This window comes from Protopterus annectens, chromosome 1.part0 (genome assembly GCF_019279795.1).
Source record: "Protopterus annectens isolate FY-2018-M chromosome 1.part0, PAN1.0, whole genome shotgun sequence".
NCBI classification, from domain to species: domain Eukaryota; kingdom Metazoa; phylum Chordata; order Ceratodontiformes; family Protopteridae; genus Protopterus; species Protopterus annectens.
In genome coordinates, this window is record NC_056725.1 from 269,056,096 (window position 1) to 269,078,106 (window position 22,011).

The window sequence follows — 22,011 nt, forward strand, 5'->3', positions numbered from 1 at the left end:
GGTATTTCGGGGGCCTTTCCAGTTGTTGTAGATGTCTTGTGAGGTGCATACCAAAATGGGCGTTGTACTCTATAATGGGTCTAATGAGTGATGAGTAGAGGGGAACAATGACCTCTTTTTTCCTGGATGAGAATCCCTTTTTGATGAGGTGTGCCATGTAGAAGGATTTCCTGACTACTGTGGTGATGTGATTATCAAAGGAGAGCCTACTGTCCACCTGTGTCCCAAAGTCTCTTATCACACTTTCGATGTTAAGTAGACTACCGCCTATGTGGTAGTTCATGGGTACAGTGTTTTTACCAAAAGGGATGACAATTCACTTTTTGGCATTGAGCTTGAGGCCGTGGATTTGACACCAGGCATCTGTCTCTGTGAGACCCTTTTGTAGGATGTCCACATAATTTGGAATTTTGATTATGGCTACTAGTTTGCAGTCATCTGCAAACTATGTTAGCCAAAGACCTTCTGTGTTAGCCTGTACTTCAGAGAAGTAGATACCAAACAGGAGATGACCCAGGACTGAACCCTGTGGTACTTCACTTGTCACTGGTCTGAAGTTGGATTTGGAGTCTGCTACTTTCACAGTGTGGGTTCTGTCAATTTGCAACCCATCTTGTGAAATAGGGATTTATACCTAGTTTAGTGAGTTTATCTATAATTCCAGAGTGGGTGATGATGTTGAATGCCTTGGTGAGATCTAGATAGGCTGTGTGAACCACCTTACCCTCATCTACGGCTTTGGTGACTGCTTCAAAGAAGTCTATCAGGTTTAGGAGACATGATTTGCCTTTTACAAACCTGAACTAGGTGGGGTCCAGAGTTTGGAGATTACCAATTTCATTGTTTATAAGTTCCATGATGATATGTTTCAGAGGCTTGCAGACAAGGCTCGTCAGACTAATGGGGAGGTAGTTACCGAAGCCCATGGTGTCTCCCCCTTTGTGGATTGGGATAACCATCACTGTGTACCATTCAGTGGGTACATAGCCTGAGGTGAGGCTATGATTGAACATGGTACTTAGGTGGGGTGCCTGTTCATTCTGTAGTTCATGTAGAACACAACCTGGGATGTTGCCAGGTCCCATGGATGCTGTGCTCTTGGCTTTGGAGAGTGTGTTTTTTACCTATGCAACTGTAATTACAGGAACTTTGCATTCTTCCAGTATAGAGATGGGCCTTTTAGGGGATGAGAGGGTGGTAAAGTTAGCACTGAACATATTTGCCAGGATGTTGGCAATGTCAGTTGGTTCTGTATATTTAGTGCCATTGTGCTGTAACTCAGAGTAGACCTGAGTGTTGTCATTGAGATTCTTGACATAGCTATAGAATGCTTTGTGTTGGTTTTCTTTGGAGTCAGTGGCAATTTTGTTTTCATAACTAGCTTTGGAGGATTTTATGAGGGATCACAGCTTCTTACTGAGGCTGACCAAGGACCTCCTCCAATCATGGAATTTAACTCTTTTCTGCAACAGTTTCTTTTGTTCTGTTGTAGAGTTTTTTTATGGCAGGGGACCACCAGATTGGCTTCCTTTTTTTGGAGGATAGCATCTTGGCTCTGTTAGGTATTGCACGATCCAGGCACTTGTGTAAGTGCTTATAAAGTTCATTTGTGTAGGATTCAGCAGTCATACCTCTATTGTCCGTCAGCATGGGTGTCATGAAGTTTGCCACTTCTGTTTTAAGAAGTGTAAAGTTGGCTTTGGAGAAATTTTTTACGGTGGTTTCTCTAATGGGGGTGGGGACGGGATTTGGATGTCTAGGGTGATTATCTTGTAATTGGATCTGACCAACGAGGAATTAACCTCTGGTGTGGAGCACCGGTTACCCATGTTGGTAATGACCAGGTCCAGGATATTGTTGCCCTTGTTGAGGGTGTGGATAAGTTGATCCAAGGCATTTGAATTTATGAATTTCAGAAAATGTTGAGCACAAGAGTTGGTACATGAGTAGTTTTCCCAGTTAATGGTAGGGTAGTTGAAAATGCCCATTACTAGGGTGTTAGGTTGTACCCTAATATACTCCAGTGTATCAAGAAATGAGGAGTGGAAATCCTGGGGCATGGTGGGGGATCTGTAGCAAGCTACAATTTGGATTGCGTTCTTGCCCAGAGTTAGTTGCACTTTGTTCATCTCGGATGCATTATGCTGAGCAACTAGCCTGAAGGTGTGGATATCCTTAATGAATATGGACATGCCTCGGCCTTTAGTGTTTCGGTCCAGGTTAGGTGGCCAAACGGTGTGGTATGAATTATAGCCTGGTAATGCAGGGGTACTCTCTGGAGCCTTGAACCAGGTGTCTGTCACTGCACAGATGTTGATGTTCTCCATTTTGAGGAGTGCATCGAGTGAGTGCATTTTGAGGTTTAGACTTCTAGCATTGAGTAGCAATACCCTCAGATTCTGTTTGCTTGTACCTGTTATGGTGGTGAATTTCTCATTTGAACCTTGCCTAAAAAAGGCACTATAGGGGTGGCTAGAGCCTTAGCTAGTATTCAGAATCCAGGATTAGTACAAGATATCTGGAGATATCCTGCCAAAATGGGGGGACAATGACCCAAACATAGAGATATACTGTTATTATTGGTCTTATTAATGAAGGAAGTTGCTAGAGTTACAGGGTTTGTTTTAGCAGATATTTTCTGACATATATGACGTCTGACACTGAAATGTATTGTGTCATTACCTGCTGACAGTAATCCTCAGATCATCACAGTGATGTACCAGAGAAATACAAGATATATGATGCACAGACCAATATTATAAGCCAAACTGTAAGCATTATTGCCCAATACAGACAGTTGAGAGGTGTGGCTACAGCCAATTGACTGATGAAGCTGTGTAAACAGTCCAGCACCTTGGTGATATACTGGCTGGGGATCTCCTGCTTGTGTGGTATTCTTCTTACTGGAAAAGCCATATCCTGGTGTGGGCATACCCCTAAACTGTATATTATTTGGAGATTGTCCACGTGTTTGTCTAATTTTTGTTCATTTTACATAAACTTGTGGTTTTCTGGCAAGATAGTGGCAAATAATTAAAGACTAAAGTTAGAAAATAATGACAGACATTTGTGTTTCAGACTTCATAACCTTCAGACAATTCATGCTAATGCAAAATCTGTTATTCTACCAACTTTCTAATTTGTAAGAGCAATATTTAAAGCACGTGCTTATTATTGGGTCTTTGTCCCACTTTTATTTATGACCTTGTCCAGATGTCTTGGTGTAAGAGGTTGAGAGGTATGGGTGTGGGTACAGAGTGCATTCTACTGAACAGAGATGTCCATTATATGTGTGGTATATTCCACATAGCACTTTGATTTCTAGATATGTGAATGGCAGAGCAGTACAGAGTAATGTGGTGAACCACTGACAGACAGTTGTGTATAGGTTGACAGGTTGATATGAGTTTAGTAGGCTATTGGCCCGGAAGGCCTTATAACCCCCACAGACGAGAGTTGAGCCCATGTTAAGACATGTCAGCACCCAGAGCCCCTGTCCAGCAGGGACCCAGGTGCAATAACAGGACTGTATTTTCTCTTTCCCATGCACTTGGCTTGATGTGGACAGGGAGTGTATTCCACAGATGGGGGAGTGTGTGGGACATGTATCTGTCACAACAACAAGCCATATTGATATTACAGACCAGGTAGATGCTGCGCCTACAGGTTGATCGAGTGGGCATTGACTTCCAGATGTACAACAGTCCCATCAAGGCAGGGTCTGGATTGCTTTGTATGCCAGACAGGGGTCACCTCTGCAGAGTCTGTATGGAACTGAGTAGAGGAGCAGTGCCTCTCTGTGTAGGGTATGTGTTTGTGGTCCTGCATTCTCCCAGTGAGGAACCTCTGTGGTCTCTCCAGCTGTTGCATGTGCTTTGTGAGGTACATGCCAAAGAGGGCGTTGAACAAAATAATTGCCCTCATAAGGTTAGCATACATGGATCTTATGATCTCTTTGTCCCTGGATGGGATACACTTACATATGAGTTGTCCCACCTCTGAAGCTTTCTGTACAATGGGAGCAACATGGTGCTCAGACTTCAGGATGCTATCAACCTGGGTGGCCAAATGCCTCTCTACTGATTGTGTATGTAGGACATTGTTGTTAATGTGATACTATGTGGGAACATCAGTCTCCCCAAAGGGGATGATGACGCATCTGCAGCCATTCAGCCTGAGGCCATGTTTCTGGCATCAGTCATTTGTTTTGGTCAGACCCTCTTGTAGGATGTCCACATCACTTTGGGTATTGATGACTGTTCCCATCTTGCAGTCATCTGCCAACTTGGTCAACCATAGGCCAGTGTTTTTGACCTACACCTCAGGAAAGTATATCCCGTATACCAGAGGCCCCCATACTGACCCCTGGGGTATGCCACTCATTATGGTTGTACTGTTTGAGTTAGCTACCCCTATTATGATTGTGTGAGTTCTATCAATGAACCAATTTGCTACCCATCTGGTAACATATGGATTGCTGACTAGCTGACAGAGTTCATGTACTATGGCCAAGTGGGAATAGTATGTAACGCTTTGGCCAGGTCAAGGTGGCTGGAGTGCACCATCTTTCCCCCATCCATGTCTTTGTTGGCTGCCTCAGGAAGTCATCCAGAGTTCACTGACATACCTCCCCTGATAATGGCAGACTGTGTAGGATAATGTATTTGGATTTTGCCAATGTCCCTCTTAATGAGATCCATCATAATCCATTGCATGGCCTTGTGGATCAGGCTAGTTAGGCTGATGGATCTTTTATTTCCTGGATCGGTGAACACGCCACCTTGGTATAAAGGGATGAAGGTGGCTGTCCTGCACTTGACTATAATAAAGACAATACTCAGGTGTTCAGTGTGTAGGGTGCATAATGATGCTGCCAGTTCATGCCTGGGTTCATGTAGGTTGCAGCCTGCGATGTATTCAGGTCCCATGGAGGCTGTCTTCTTTACTTTGAGAGGGCAGTGATGCCCTGTTGCTTAGTGATAAGGGTTGGGTGTTCAGGTACTGGGGATATCCTGCTTTCCTGATAGGGGGTAGATGGGAGATATTTCCACTGAATCTGTCAGCCAGTGGATTGGCTATATCTACAGCATTTGCATATGTTGTGTCCTTGACCACCAGTTCTGAGCAGATCTGGGATCTTCCTTTGGGAATGCAGACATATGTGAGGAAGACCTTATGATTGTTTGTCTTAGATGTGGGCAATTCGGACTCAGAGTTGCCTTTACTCACTGGTGCACTTATTTATTTGTTCAGGCTAAGGGGTGATTATTTCCAATTGTCCACCTGTTCCTTCTCGGTCCAAGGAAGCAATGTTATCCTTTTGTTATATAGTTCCTTTATTGCCGATGTTTGCAGACTGGTTTACTATCCCTTGCAGAGAGTAATGTTGTCCTGTCAGGTATTCCTGATTCCATGCATCTCTCCCTCTCTCTCTCTAGCACTCTCTCTGTCTATATATAAACATCTATATGGGTCTACAACCGGAGATCAAAATTACACTATTTTGAAATCCAGTAGTAGATGCCCACTAATGCGAAAGTGCACTTCACCGAAAGTGCACTTTCGCGAACGCCACTAGAACGAATGGGCAATGTCCTCCACTGTGGTGTGGTAGTCACAGACCTTAGGGTTAGGGCTTGGGTTAAGGATAGTGGATAGCCCTACTAGCTATCCACTATCCTTAAACCAAGCCCTAACCCTAAGGTCCATAACCACTCGCTCAAGTGCACTTTCGGTGAAGTGCACTTTCACGTTAGTGGGCTTCTACTACCGGATTTTGAAATAGTGTAATTTCGATCTCCAGTAGTAGACCCATATATAAATATATATATATATATATATATATATATATATATATATATATATATATATATATATATATGTGTGTGTGTGTGTGTGTGTGTGTGTGTGTGTGTATATATATATATATATATATATATATATAAATATATATATATATATATAAATATATACTAGCATAGTAGTTTTGTGTATATTTGGAAGTTGGTGCCTGTTCCTCTAGTGGGGTAGGGGGATGTTCAGCCGTTTATACCATCCCTCTGGTGGTTGTGATCAGCTTGTGGGACATTTTCCTTTTACCATGCCTAGAGTGGGGTCAGGGGAGATGGTGATATGGCACGTGACCGCTTTTCTGTCTGATCTTGCCAGGGAGGATGATACCATAGGGGTGCTGCAGTGGTTTATCGTGTTGTTACTGCTAAGTCTGACATAGGTATCACATCTTGTGGGAGTATCAAGTGTCTGTTCTAAAGATGAAGCATTGATAAGATGGGGGAATCTCTGTGCATTTCTGTTCTGGTGTGATTGGATTTCCATTCAATGGTTGGGTAATATAAGTCAGCCAAGATCAGTGTGATGGGTAGAATCTTGATAGAGTTTCAGAGGGCCAGATATGTGGGGTGGGTGTCCTGAGTCAGATATATTGGCCTGTAGCTATGTATAATTTGCATAGGGGTCTTGTTGACTGCACTTGGAGTGCCTCGTGTATGTTAGACTGTTTGACCAGCAAGGAGGTGTGTGTCTGTCTAATATATATTTATACTCCACCTCCTTTGGCTTTGCTGCCCACATTTTGGGATCTGTCTGTGCGATAGGATGAGTGATTAGCTAAGGATGGGTTTCTCTCAAGAGCTGTGGACCAAGTATCTGTGAGTGTACAAATGTCACCATCTTCCAGGGTTATGGCTGCTTGCAATGAGTGCATGTTTCTGTTTAGACTTTTAGCATTTAGCAGCATGGCCTTTAATTTGTGTTTTGTTGAGTGTTTTATGTTGATAGCATGGACCTCATGACTTTTCCTACAAAGGCACTGCTGGGAGGCAAGGGCCTTTGCCAGAGGCCTGAAGGCCAAGTGAGACAAATGCAGGCCATCTCTAGCAAAGCAGCGTGGTCTGTCAATCATATGTTCCCAGGCTGTCAGGCAGTGGATTCCCCTGAGACGACACCAGTAAGTGAGCCAAGTGTTACTGACAATCATTTTCTGTTTGTATTGAACCATCATTCTTGGTGATGGCAGAATTCTGCTTAAGGCTAGAGACATACCTGCATGGGACACATATTCAATAAGCTGAATCATGCCTGTCTTTCTATAGTCCAGGGAGGTACATCTGGTATCATTCACACAGCCATGGACCAGGCCAGAGTGATACATGTACCTGTTGTGGAGTGACTTGAGTGCATGTGTGATATGGCAGATTATGGCACCTGACAAACAAGCAACTGTGACTTTCTTTTTATGCTGCCTGGTGAGAGGTAGAGTCTTCTCTGAGTAATATGTTGGGTGTATAGTAAGGCCTTAGTGTTTGCAAGACCCTGGTGTATGGACTATGCATGGTCTGTGGTATGTGGTTTTGTGGAGTTCTCATGTATTTTTATCTCTGAGGTGTCCTTTGTTTGGGTTTTTGTTTTGTTGCAGACCTCCACGTACATGGGTGTATGTTGTGTATTTGCAGGTGATATTTTCTGACTCCATACACTGCAGGGCACCTACGTTACTGCACAATTTGTTCTGGTGTACATATTCTTCATTTGTCTGACCAGTGGTTCCCCTTCCCCTTATGTGTGTCTCTTTGTCCTTCTGTAGTCCAGTCTCAGGCTTTGCCCACAGTGGCTGTTGTTATGTATTTGTAATTATGGTGTGAGCGGGGTAAATGCTGTAACATCACACACAAGGTTATGGACTTCACACCTCTGAGTGTACCTATTTAGCAGGTTGTCCATCATTACACAACTACATCTGCTGTTGTCCTCAGATGGTTTGTGTTGATATGCTATTATGAGATTACATGTTGTCCTAGTTGTCAAACCGTCACAGACTGACATCTGGACAGTCCCATATATGACAGTCAGACAAAGGCCCACACATAGGGAAAGGGTGTTAATACTGTTCTGCCAAAGATAGATAGTTGGGAGACCAGATTGGTATTTGTTTGTTTTCTCTGATGGGTATGATGTCTGCTTCTCCACTATCTGCTATTGATATTTTGACATGGCCCTTTCTTGTTTTGCAAATAGTTGGCAGGTGAATGCAGAACAGATATACAAGGCATACTTGTGCTCCTTCTGTGACAACCTGTCATTCCAGGGGTATGGATGTTGGCCAGTGACATGTTGTCAGTGCTTACAGAGTAAGGTGGCAGCCTTTTATAACCTGGCAGTACACTGACCTTCAGGTACCTGCTGTCCTACTAGGCATCATACCTCTCAACTTCTTAGAGCCAGACATCTGGACAAAGCCATAAGTAACTGGGGAACAAAGGCCTAAATATATGGACCATTTTAACTATTGGCCTTACAAACCTTGAAAGGTGATACAATAACAAGGTTTGCATTAGCATGCATGGGTATGAAGTCTGAAACTAAAATATGTTGTTATTTTCTGACTTTAGTCTTTCGTGATTTGCCAATGATTTGCCAGAAAACCACAATGCCATGATAAACAGAATAAAAATGTAATGCAAACCTCTGGACATTCTACAAAAAGTCTGTACAGCTGAGATGTATGCTAGGCATTGTGTAGGATACTCCGAGCTGTGTACTGTCCATATGTGTGGCCCCCTGTCCCTGACCTGTTCAGCTTTCCTGCAGTAACAGATATTGATGTCTGGACAGTGTGTACAACTCCTACCGTAGGTGTAGTTGACACACAAAATAGTTGACACTACAGTTCTTGGAACATGGACCCTGTCAACCACAGTACTGTACCTAGGCCACTAAGACACAACAGCCAGGAGTAAGTTCTGGCCACATCCTGACAGTATTAACCACACATATACATAGTTCATTGACCCCAGCATATTGTAGACATGCAACAAGTTATCAAGTTGCTTGGAACAACCCTGGGAATGTGTGCTCTGCTGCTAATACCCTACAAACATTAATTTTACTGCATTTCTATGGGAACATGGGCGTGTTGGGGGAGGCACATCTGTCAACTGTACACGTTTGCACAGACTGTGCTGATGTGGGCTTTACATTTTGGTTCCATTTAGCATAGTACTGTACCTGTCTTGGAGAACAAATGCATATCATTAAAGACCACAGGTTAGATTGTAATGGCAGACATTTGGATTTCAGACTTCTTACCCTTCAGAGCCTTAATGCAACTGCAAGACCTGCTGCAATATCACTGTATAAGTATGTAGGGGAATATTTGATCATTGTCCCCATTTGTGGGCCTTTGCCAGACATTTCTTTATGGTTTTCTATGTCTCACTTGCTGGGTTAGGCTGAAGGGGGACTCCCCCATTGACATGCATGCATGTGACCTATGACCCTCCATTTAGTTAGCCCCCCACATATACTGAAGTGAGATTTGTCACCTAGGGGACTACTGCATACTCTGGGCAAGCTATCATTGGGTGGACATTTCCTGTTGTCCTACATAGCTGCCGGTTGTCTGCTGATATCCCAGTAGGCCACCCCATTCCCTTGCATGCATGCAGCGATACCATAGATATGCTACCACAATGTACTACCCCATTCATTTATTGTTAAGAAGACTGACTTACCTTGTGCCTGCGGCAGTTGTGAGGACAGTGATTGAGGGCTGACTCTGTCAGATGCACACAGTACACAGCCTATACTTTGTAAGGTACAGGTAGTGTGATGTGTGTGGCATACATTTTACTGTGTGTCTGAGTCAGAGAGAGGTGTCAGTCTCTGGGTCCCTACAGTGTCAGTGTGTGTGCTATCTGTTGCCTCTTTGCCAAGGCCTGAGCATACTTGGCATGCCTCCATCTGCCTACAGGAGCAGGTTCAGGGGGTTCCTCCTGCAAGTCCCCCTGTGCCTGTGGGGACCTAGACAATGGTGGGGGGCTGTGTGGAAATTCCCTGTGATGTTCCTGCCACAGATGTTTCCTCAGGATCATATTGTGCAGCATGGCACAAACTATGAACATGTGTGCACATGTGGCTGGAGAGTAATGCAGGGCTTCACCATATATGTTAAGGCAGTGGATCCATGACTTGAGCATCCCAAACACATGCTCTACAATGATCCTGTTTTGTCTGTGTGCCTCATTATGGCTTTCTTTAGTGTGTGTGTGTGTGTGTGTGTGTGTGTGTGTGTGTGTGTGTGTGTGTGTGTGTGTGTGTGTGTGTGTGTGTGTGTGTGTGTGTGTGTGTGTGTGTGCGTGTGCATTTCTGATGGGTGACATCATCCACAGCTCCAGTGCATAGCCAGCATCCCCCACCAGATGGCCATATGGGATGTCCCCCCTGGCAAATGTCTGGTACAGCTGTGAGGCATGCCAGATGTGGGAGTCATGATAACTACCAGGGCTGCCAGCACACATATTCATGATAATGCCCTGGGCATTGCACATGACCTGGTAGTTGATGGAGTGATAGCCCCTGCTGTTTATGTAGACTCTACCCTCTTCACCGGGTGGTGCTTTGATGTGGATGTGCATGCAGTCTATGGCACACAGTACCTCTTGGTAGTCTGCTACATGGTGGAAGAGAGATGTATATTGCTGGTCCTCTCCTCAGACATGCTGGGGAAATATACGTGCTCACAGGCATGTCTTCGCATGACATCCAGGAACTGTTGGATTACTCTGGATGCGGATCCCTGTGAGACCCCCATGATGTCCCCAGTAGGTCTTTGGAAAGTACCTGTAGCTAGTATTCTAAGGCTACACATACCTTTGTTTCAACTGGGATGGGTTCCCCTCTTTTGGCTTTGGATCTGAGGTGAGGCTGGCACAGCTCAATGAGTTGCTATAGTATGTCCCTGTCCACCCTGTAGCACTCCACTTTCTCCAGCTCATTTAGCCCCTGAAGGGTTGCCCTGAGTCTAAACACTCTTCTCTTCCTTGTTCTGGGACAGTTGTTAGCATCATCCTCATCACTGACCTCGGTCTGGAGCACGTACAGATGTATCAAAGCAGCAGCAGCCCCTGGCATTTTGTCAGTTATAATTCCCAAATGTGTACTTCAATGGTGCAGAGTTTGTGGAAAAAACAGGCTGAAGGGTGTTGCATACTTTATACTAGTATGCTGCAGAGGCTGCCTGTGTGATTGGCTGACTATGATACATTCCACCTACCAGCTATATTATTGAGGGGTTTGAATGGGCCACTGTTAGTGGCAGAGTCTGTATTAGTGATTTGAGGTTCATTTCATTTATTTTGCTATTTCCTTTTTTTTCTCTCTCTCTCTATTTCCACTGTGTTTAAGCCCTGCAACACTTATTTGCTGGCAGCATTGTGTGCTGACCTTGTCTGTGACATGAATGCCACACGTCATTAGAGTAGGACATATGAGCAGGTTCAACACCATGTAACAGACATTATCAATGCTGCACGCAGAAGAGCAGCAGATGTAGCCTTGGATTGTGGCATCACTGGTGGAGGACCTGCAGCAGAATAACCACTCTCAGCTACTGAGGAAATCCTGATGAACCTAGGCACATGTAACAGCTCCCAGGCATCCATCACACCATACGTCGTGGATGTGGGTGCCACAGTTTTCATGAGAGAGGAGTGTGCAGGTAAGTTTAGTTTGATCACCATTGCAATACTGTAGTATTCAGTGTGTCAGGGTGTACATACTGTTATGTGAGTGTTATGTCTGTGTTTTTTGTGGGGGGGGTGTTTAACTGCAGTTTGACTCTCATGCTCAGGTGCTGACTGATGTAACACTTAACACAGTAGCTACTGTACATGTGAAATATATAGACGTATTACCTTGTTGTGGTGTAACACGTGCTGCTACTGACATTACCTCTCCCTCAACCTTTCACAGGTCCGTCAGGTGTTGGACAAGGCCGTGGTCCTGATCCTGGTAAGTATGACACTGTTTTGTTATAGATGTAGATTTACAGCAAAGTAATCCATAATGTGTCATCACAGGCCTCCCGTCTGAATTGTTGTACTGTTGGCATGATTGCCAACTGCACAGATATTTTCTGACTGTACACATGTTAGAGTCATACGTATGCCTTGTAGATGTGACCACACTGATAGATGTGGCAGGGCATTGCAGTTTGCCATATGTGTCAACTGTGCAGAGTCTTCGCAAATGTCAACAGTGTATCTCATTGTTCCTGATGAAATTGTGGTGTAAAGAGCTTTTATTTACAAGTAACTAGAGCTGTTTGTGTAAAAGGTAATGTTCTCCTATCCTACTGTATGAGGTTAAGGATTCAAGAGGTCTGTAATGGTGCCAACATTGTATAGATCTGTACATATATTTTCCTTTCTTATCACAGGTGACTAGGGGAGTTGGTCTCTGTCTGCTACACAACCTGATGTCAGTGTCTCTTCAGACTCTGATGATGACAGCGTCCACAGTAAGGACAGGTGTGGGCTTCAGTGGCTGAATATGTCCCAGAGGTTGACATCACTCTTCTGCCCTAATTGTTACTGCACACAGTCAGTATGCCTACACTTACCCAGTCCCTGGAGGCCACAGATATTGGACAGTCCGAGGGTGGGGAGATTGAACAGGAAAGGGTGAGTGTAGACACTGACCATAGCCAGAGAGCTGGTAAGGTTCCACACAGGCAGATAGATAGGGGTGCTCATAGGGTGCCTGCTGTCCTTCCACCACCTGTTGCAGGTGTCACATCAGGGTTTACTTGGCATATGTTTCAGGTCATCATTGAGGCACAGGCATGTTCTGAAAGGAACTCCAGACATATGTACAATATGTACAAAACAACAATCCAGACATATGAGGTACAAGCAAACACGGAGGGATTATGACTAACAAAGTTTATAGATGACTGAAAACTAGGTGCCATAACTGAGACTCCTACTGATGCAGACATTCTTCAGAAGGGTCTCTCTGATACAGATATGTGGTGCCAAAATCACGGCTTTAAGTTAAATGCCAAAAAGTGCATTGTCATACCTTTTGGGAAAAACCAAGCACCAATGTGCCTTTTTTAGGCAAGGCTCAAAAGACAAACCCACCTCCATAGGTATCACAAGGGATAAGAAACTAAGAGTAATGCTACTCAATGCCAGAAGTCTAAACCTCAAGATGCATGCACTCAAAACTCTCCTTAGCATGGAGAACATCGATATCTGTGCAGTAACAGAAACCTGGTTCAAAGCTCCCGACAGCACCCCAGCACTACCAGGTTATACCTCATACCACGCTTTTCGGCCCCAAAACTTGGACCGAACCACAAAAGGAGGGGAGTACCAATATTCGTCAAAGATACCCACACCTCCAGGTTGGTGGCACAGCACGAAGCATCAGAGACTATCCATGTGCAACTAACAGTGGGTAAAACTGCCTTCCAGTTTATAGCCTGCTAGAGACCACCCTCCCAAACCCAGGAACCCCACTCAGTCTTCCTGAGAACACTGGAAAATATGAAGGTCTCTCCAAACACCATTATATTGGGTGACTTCAACTACCCAAACATAGACTGGGAGCATTACTCTAGCTCCAACACCCTAGCCCAAAGGTTCCTAGAATTTATAAACTCAAATGCTATGGAACAACTTGTTACCACTCCCACAAGAGGGGAAAACATACTGGACCTGATCATCACCAACATGGGGACTCTATGCTCCAGACCAGAAGTGTATCCCTCACTGGTAAGATCAGACCATAAACTAATATCACTGGATATTCACATCCCGACCCCACCTCTTGCCCAGAAAACCACAGTGAAAAACTTCTCTAAAGCAAATTTCACACTCCTCAAAACCAAGGTTGAATCCATCAAAGCCTCCGAGCCAGTGGAAAATACGGCCCAGACCGCAGAATCCTTTATAAATGCATTCTATGAACACCTTCAGGAATGCATGGATCATGCAATCCCAAATAAAACCAAGACCCAATCCTCCAAAGGCAGAAGTCCTGTCTGGTGGACCCCAGCCATAAACAAACTATACAATAGAAGGAGGAAGCTACTATTTGATAGAGCAAAATCCCAAAAAGGGAAGGCATCTCTGATCAGTATTAGCAAAAAACTATGGGCACTCATAAAATCATCTAAGGCCAGCTTCGAGAGAAAAATTGCACAGGACACTAAGGATAATCACAAGCCTTTCTTTAGTTATGTTAGGAACCTGGGTGGGAATTCCCAGATATGCTCAGAAATAGTCCAAAATGACAAAAAATACACCAAACCCACAGACATTGCCAACATCCTAGCTGACAGGTTCAGTGCAAACTTCTCCCCCCCTCCCCACCAAAAGGGCAAATATCTATCCCAGCAGAGTGCTGCCCCCCTGACATCTCAGATGCTCAGGTAAGAGCCGCCCTCTCCAAAGCAAAAAACACAGCATCAATGGGACCAGATGGTGTCCAGGGCTGCATCCTACATGAACTCCAAGAAGAGCTAAACCCAAACATAAAACTATTGTTCAATCTCAGCCTTACTACAGGATATGTACCCAAAGAGTGACGTACAGCAACAGTGGTCCCTCTCCACAAAGGTGGTGCCTCAACGGATCCTGGAAATTATTGTCCCATAAGCCTGACTAGCTTGGTCTGCAAATCTATGGAAAGGATCATCATGGACCTCATAAATAAAGATATTGGGGACCTACAGACACTGGATTCTACCCAGTTTGCCTTTGTTAAGGGCAGATCCTGCCTCTTAAACCTGGTCGATTTCTTTGAAATAGTCACCAAGGCCATTGATGAGGGGAAGTGGTCCACACAGCCTACCTGGACCTCGCAAAAGCCTTCGACACAATACCCCACTCAGGCATTATAGATAAGCTCACCAGCTTAAATATAAACCCCTATGTCACTAGATGGGTTGCAAACTGGCTCAAGGACAGAACCCACATGTTTAGAATTGCTGGAGCCATGTCAAACTCCAAACCAGTTACAAGTGGCGTCCCACAAGTCTCAGTCCTGGGACCTCTCTTGTTCAGTATATATTTCTCGGAGGTACAGACCAACACGGAAGGACTGTGGATGACCATGTTTGCAGATGACTGCAAACTGGGCGCCATAATCGACTCTCCAGCCGACACAAGCATCCTCCAAAAGGGCCTCATAGAAACAGACAACTGGTGCCAGAGCCATGGCCTCAAGCTAAACGCCAAAAAGTGTATAGTCATCCCCTTTGGCAAAAACAAAGTGCCCACAAATTACCACATAGGTGGTAATCCATTAAGTACAGAAGAAGTAATTAGGGACCTGGGGACCCAAGATAATAGCAGTCTCTCATTTGACAACCACGTGGCCAAAGTGGTTAGAAAAACATTTTATATAGCCCACCTAATCATGATGGGATTCACATCTAGATCAGCGGAGGTCATCGTGCCTCTTTACTCATCCCTCATCAGGCCCATAATTGAGTACAATGCCCCTTTTGGGATGTACCTTACCAGACACCTGCAGCAACTGGAAAGATCCCAAAAGTACCTCAACAAGAGGATCAAAGGGCTCAAACAGATGCCATATGCTGCCCGGTTAAAGAAACTCCAGCTCTACTCAGTGGCATACCACCTGTTCAGGGGCGGTCTGTGCCTGACGTATAAAGCCATGTCCAACCCAGAATTAATGGACATGCTGCACCTCAGAAAATCCAAATCCCATCGAGCTACACGCTTGAGAGACTTGAACCTCAGCACTGAAATAAATAGGATATGCTGGAGGGACAGATTCATAACCCAGAGGCTCCCTTCACTCTGGAATAAAATCCCAGACCAGGTTAGGCAGAGTCCCTCATTGACTCTCTTCAAGAGGAATCTTGATGAGTGGATGGGAGATCATAGGTTTAACCCGGGTATCACTTCTGTGTCACTGTTAGACAGAGGCACAGTATACTAACCTCGAAAAAGGGCATAGCAAAATTAATTTAAAATGGGTGGCAAAAACCAAACACATTCTGGCTAGGCTTATAAATGCTCTAAAGCAGATAGCCTAGTATGAACCTATGAACCTATGAACCTATAAACATATGAACATAGGTGGCAGTCAACTTATCACAGAGAGTGTTATAAGAGACCTAGGGACACAGGTGGATAGTAACTTCTCCTTTGACAACCACATTGCTAAAGTGGTTAGAAAATCTTTCTACATGGCCCATCTTATCACAAAGGGGTTTGCATCTAGGAATAAAGAAGTTATTGTCCTCCTCTACTCATCACTCATTAGACCTGTAATTGAGTACAATGCCCCATTTGGGATGTACCTTACAAGACATCTGCAACAACTGAAGAGGCCTCAAAAGTACCTCACAAAGAGGATAACAGGCCTTAAACACATGCCCTATGCCACGAGGCTAAAAAAACTCGAACTATACTCGGTCGCGTACCGACTACTAAGATGTGACCTATGCCTAACATACAAGGCTATGGCAAACCCCTAATTGCTGGAAATGCTCCACCTAAGGAAAACCCAATCCACCAGAGTTACATGCTCAAGGGACATTAACCTGACAGCAACAATAAACAGGACTTGTTGGATGGACAGATTCATGTCCTAGAGACTCCCCTTGCTCTGGAATAAGGTCCCCATATATATGAGGCAGAGCCCCTCACTAGCGCTCTTCAAGAGGAATCTTGATGAGTGGATGGGAAACAGGAAATTCACCCTGGGAATCACGTCTCTGGCCCTGCTCAACAGAGGCACATGTAACTAAACCTCATGGGAGGCAAAAACTGAAACATTTTGGCTAGGCTTAATTATGCCCTAGGGCCAATAGCCTAGTACTTACCTATGAACCTATGAACCTATGCTCAGGCTTATGGATGCAGCACAGTCTGACATCCATGACTGCCTCCACCGCATTGGTGACATCCTGGATCAGTTCACTGATCCTATGGAAAGAAGGTGGGCTGAGACAGTGTCTGTCTTGGAACGCACAGTGCCTGTGCTGGTACATGTGGTTGAAGTTGAGCATCGGACTCATGGACGTAGGTCAGCAACCTCATCTGCTGATCTGCTGAGAGTCCACATGGCAGTGCACAATCATGCTCCTTTAGTGGCAGTTCATCCAGCGCTATAGAGGGGAGTGTGCTGTCCACACCAAGACATGGCAGGCTATGGGCTCATGGTCCGGGGTATTCCTGTGGAGGACATAGTCCCAGCAGACAGCAGTCACTGTCAAGTACTAGCACCACTTCTGACTTTGGGCATGGAGGTGTCAGTGCAACTCCTGACAGAACCAGTTCCCATGTTCGGGAGCGGAGATGGCGAAATGTTAGCTCTACCATGCACAGTTTAAAGCTGTCCAACATACACACATGTAGAGCTAGCAGTGAGCTTGACTGTGTACATGCATACACTCACACACCACTATCAAATGCAGGTCACCTACAGACACACATGGCACATTTCCATGGTCCATCTTGCCTGCTTCCCTTCCTGACTCACACACATGCTGTCAACCTTTTGCATCAGCCTAGGCCTCTTTCACCCCTACACAACACCCTGTGCAAGTGATGATACTTTTGCCACATCCTTGTCATCCTTGTCTTCAATGCAGGGAAATGGTCATATGTGTCTCATGCACAGGATGACTATATAAATTAACATGCATGTCTGTAATGCATTGTTGTTTTGCCATGTCACTTGTAGTGGTTACTGACAGATACTGTATGCTGACATTTGTAATGATTAAGCCACATTATTTTGTGCACCTTATGTTGTATGATGTTGTAATGGCTGTATACTTACACAATGAAATGTGTGTCATGGATCTGTTTATGTTTCTTTTTCAGGATACTGTTGGGGACACCTATGGATACACATTGGCAATAGAGCCATAGAAGTCACAGCACAGGATAGAATGTCAGCTAAGAAGAAATATGTCAGTAGGTGCATAGCTCCATAGGTCCATATGTGTATAACAGGCTAACAAGGACAACGGCATCATTCAGTGTACATATGTAACCCCTAATCTGTGAAAAGGTCTGATACCCTTGATAAATGCCACCAGGGAATTCAGAGCTAACACATCTACAAGCTGTGGTGATGGAGATGACCCATCTACAAATTTCCTGTGTCCAGTACAGACATTTGTCCGACAACAGCAGTGATTGTCTTGTTCTGCATCCCATTGTGTAACCTGAACATGATGTGTGTCACAGCAGATATGTGCTTCACATGTATGGGGGGCCTGTTACATATAGGGTGTACTGTCTGTGTTACATGCTTGCCTCTCCAGTGTGTACTATTTATACCACAGTGATGGTGTAGGTGTGTAGGTCAGGTAAGACATGTATTAGACCTATCATGGACACTCGGGAGGTACTCACATACTAGCAATGTAATTCTGGTCATAATGCTATTAATATAATAATATATGCTATATCACAACATATAATATTAGATAAGAGGGTGTTAAGAACATTATTAGAAACAATTGGGGTATTTTTAAAAACATGCCTGAGATAATCAGAATAGTTTGAGAGCCCCCCATGTTCTCATACTGTACCTTTCCAAATCTGAAACAAAGATTATGCTATAAGGACTTTAAGAATAATAAAAATTTGAATATAAGTAGAAAGGATACATTTCCTTGTTTTAGTTGTATATGCTGTGATGATATAAATACATATTGTGAATTTATACATCCTAACAGTAAGAAGAAATAGACTTTTATGTGTTTTTCAACTTGTAATACTGCCGCCATTGTGTATATGGCATGCTGTAAGGAAGGTGTGTCAAGCATTCTACATAGGGGAATGTACAAGAAGGTTGAAGGACAGAATTATTGAACACAAATCTGAAATATGTAGAGTGGTAGCAACTAATGGTAACAAATGAACGTAGCAAAAGCAAAAAGTAAATCTAAAACACACCAAACAGCCAATACTTAATCCAGCGAAAATTTTCTTTTATTCTCTCCAAAAGATCTGGTACCTCGGCTATTCGCCTTCAAAGGATCACAATTTAATGTTACATAGTAACAATATTTATACAAACATTAATTGGATCAATTATTCAATTTATTACATAATTAATTGCAAAAAAGGAGGGAAAAGAAGCATCTAAATATTTAAAGTGACCTTCCTATTTTTAAATATTGTAAATATTTAAATATTTATATTATCAATAATATAAAAATATAAACATTTTATATAATTTTTATATAATTTACCATCAAGAAATATTCCTAACACATTAATTAATCAAATTATCATATGCCTAATTCCAAATTAAGTCCTAAAGGTTTTAAGGTATTATATTTTAGAATCATTCTAGTTTCTAGCTCCAACAATCTATAACAAATATCATCACCTTTACAACAAAAAGGTTTGCCCAAAATACTGAATTTTAAACTATCAGCTTTTCCTTCATGAGCTTCTAAAAAATGTTTGGCAACTGGACTGGATAAATTATGATTTTGAATATCTTTTAAGTGCTCTAAAATTCTCACCCTAACCATTCTTTTGGTTTGTCCAATATACCATACATTATTGCAACAGCAAGTAAGTGTATATACAACACCAATAGATTTACAAGTAAAATAATGCTTGGGGTAATGGTTAACATTATTAATGCATCTGACGTCAATAATTCTATCACATAAACTGCAAGAACCACACCTGAAAGATCCCATCTTGGTAGCATTAGAAATTCTTTTAATTAAGAGATTATTATTCAATATTTCCTTTAAATTTTTCCCTTTCTTATAAGAAAATATTATATGATCAGGAAAAAGCTCAGCTATCTGATCATCCTCACTGACCAAATACCAAAATCTCTTAATTATAGAAACAAATTTTTCAGAAAAGGCAGTATACCTAGTTACAAAAAATACCTCTTCCACATCTCTGTCTTTTTTAGTAGAATCTAAAACATTCCTTTCTATCTTCCTAAATATTTTCTGCTTATTAGTAATGTTATTCATACTAGCTAATAACTGCCCTTTGTCATAACCTCTATCACATAGTCTAACAAATACCTCATTTAGTTCATGATCCAACTCAGATTCTATACTAGTATGCTGATATATCCTTTTGAATTCTCCATGAGGTAAAGCTCTTAACAGGTGTGGAGGATGCATGCTGGTAGCATGCAAGAACATATTTACTGACGTACTTTTCCTATATGGTCTAAATCCAATGATATTATTTCTTTCAAATAGTGTTAGATCCAAAAAATTAATTTGATTCCTATTGATCTCGTATGAGAATGACAAATTATGTTCATTTTCAGTCAAATTTTCAAAAAATTCACAAAACTCTATTACATCCCCTTTGCATATAAAAATTAAATCGTCAATAAAACGCTTATACAAAACCACTTTATATTTAAAGAAATCTGAAGGATAAATAAATTTCTTTTCAAAAAAATCCATATAAATAATGGCATAAGTGGGAGCATAGGCTGCTCCCATAGCCGTTCCCTTAGTTTGTAAAAAATACTCCTCATTAAATACAAAGTAGTTATGAGTTAAACAAAATTCTAACAGGGAGATCAAAAAACTAGTCCTAGGACCTTCACCTAACATATTATGAATAGCTTCAAGCCCCCATCTAATATTGATGTTTGTGTATAATGACTTAACATCGATAGTCACCCAATAAAAATCGCTATCCCAAGAAATTTTATTTACTTCATTAATCAGATCTTGAGTGTTACTAATATGAGCATTCACTTTTTTAAGATGAGTTTTCAACTGGAAATCCAGGAAAACATTAACATTCTCCAAAAAAGAACCTATCCCTGATATTATTGGCCTACCAGGGGGCTCCACTAGATCTTTATGAATCTTGGGAAGGGCGTATAATATGGGTGTGCGTGGGTCCTTGATATACATCTTCTTAATGTCAGCATGCAAGAAGAAACCTAGTCGCTCTCCCCTTTCCAAAAGAGTTAACAGTTCTTCATTATAGAGTTTAATAGGATCCCCATCAAGTTTAGTATATTCTTCACTATTAGAAAGCAATCTATTGACCATTATACAGTAGTCAGATCTATTTAGAATAACCCAATTACCCCCTTTATCTGCACATTGAAATATATAATCATTTTTCATTTTTTTCAGATTTTTTAAAGCTTGCCATTCACCTTTGCTTAAATTAAATTGTTTTTTTTCCTTACAAAATTCTTTAAACATTAGCTCCATCTCTTTAAGAACAACTTTTTGAAAAATTGAAATAGCTGATACAAAAATAGTAGGTGTAAATTTACTTCCAGTATTTCTAAATTTAGGCATCATTAACTTTCCATAACCTGTCAAATAACTGACATCAGGGCTAATATCATTGTTGAAGCACATAGAACAATCATCACTATCTTCCAAGAAACAATCAGATTCATCATGTTCATAATCATATACTGACAAATTCATTAAACTTTCATCAAAATCAGTTTCATTTTCATTAATTTCTCCATTTTGAACAATGGCATTAACATTATTGTTCTTAAATTGTTTAAAATACACCCTTAATAAGAGTTTACGAATAAATGTTTTTACTTCTAAATATATGTCAGCAAACGAAGGAAAAATAGTGGGAACAAATTTACTTCCTTTGCATAAGACATTCAACATGTCATGATTTAAACACATATTCGATAAGTTGACACATTCTAAAGAAGTAACATTATTACAAGTCCCATTAAATTCAGATGTTATCAAACCTTCATTTATAGCGGTTTCGCCCCTTTCTGCCGTTTCTTCCATTTCTCTCCTTGTTGTAACTGCCATTTTGAAAGCCGGTATTCTCCGCCGTATTTAAATTAAGAGTCTCATTAGAAGCTTCTGCAGACTCTCCATCATTACCCCGATTAGGAGCAACAGTTCTTGCAAAGGAAACATTTTTAATAGCAGTTTCTTTCTCCATAGATGAAAAAGAAGATGCTGATGTTGAATAGTTCCTTCGTTTGGAGCTGCAAGTCCAGCTCCTCCCTCTAGAGCGATTACGTACTGGTTCACGTTGCCAATTGAAAATAACACCAGTCTCATAGTCCTTTAAGTCCCGGACTAGTTTGTTGCGTTTTCTCTGCACAACGTCAGCTTCTAGCTTATTCATTTTATCAGTAATGTTGGCCATTTGAACCTTATAATTTACTTCAGCAACAAGTTCATTTTGTAGTAACAAAATCTCATTT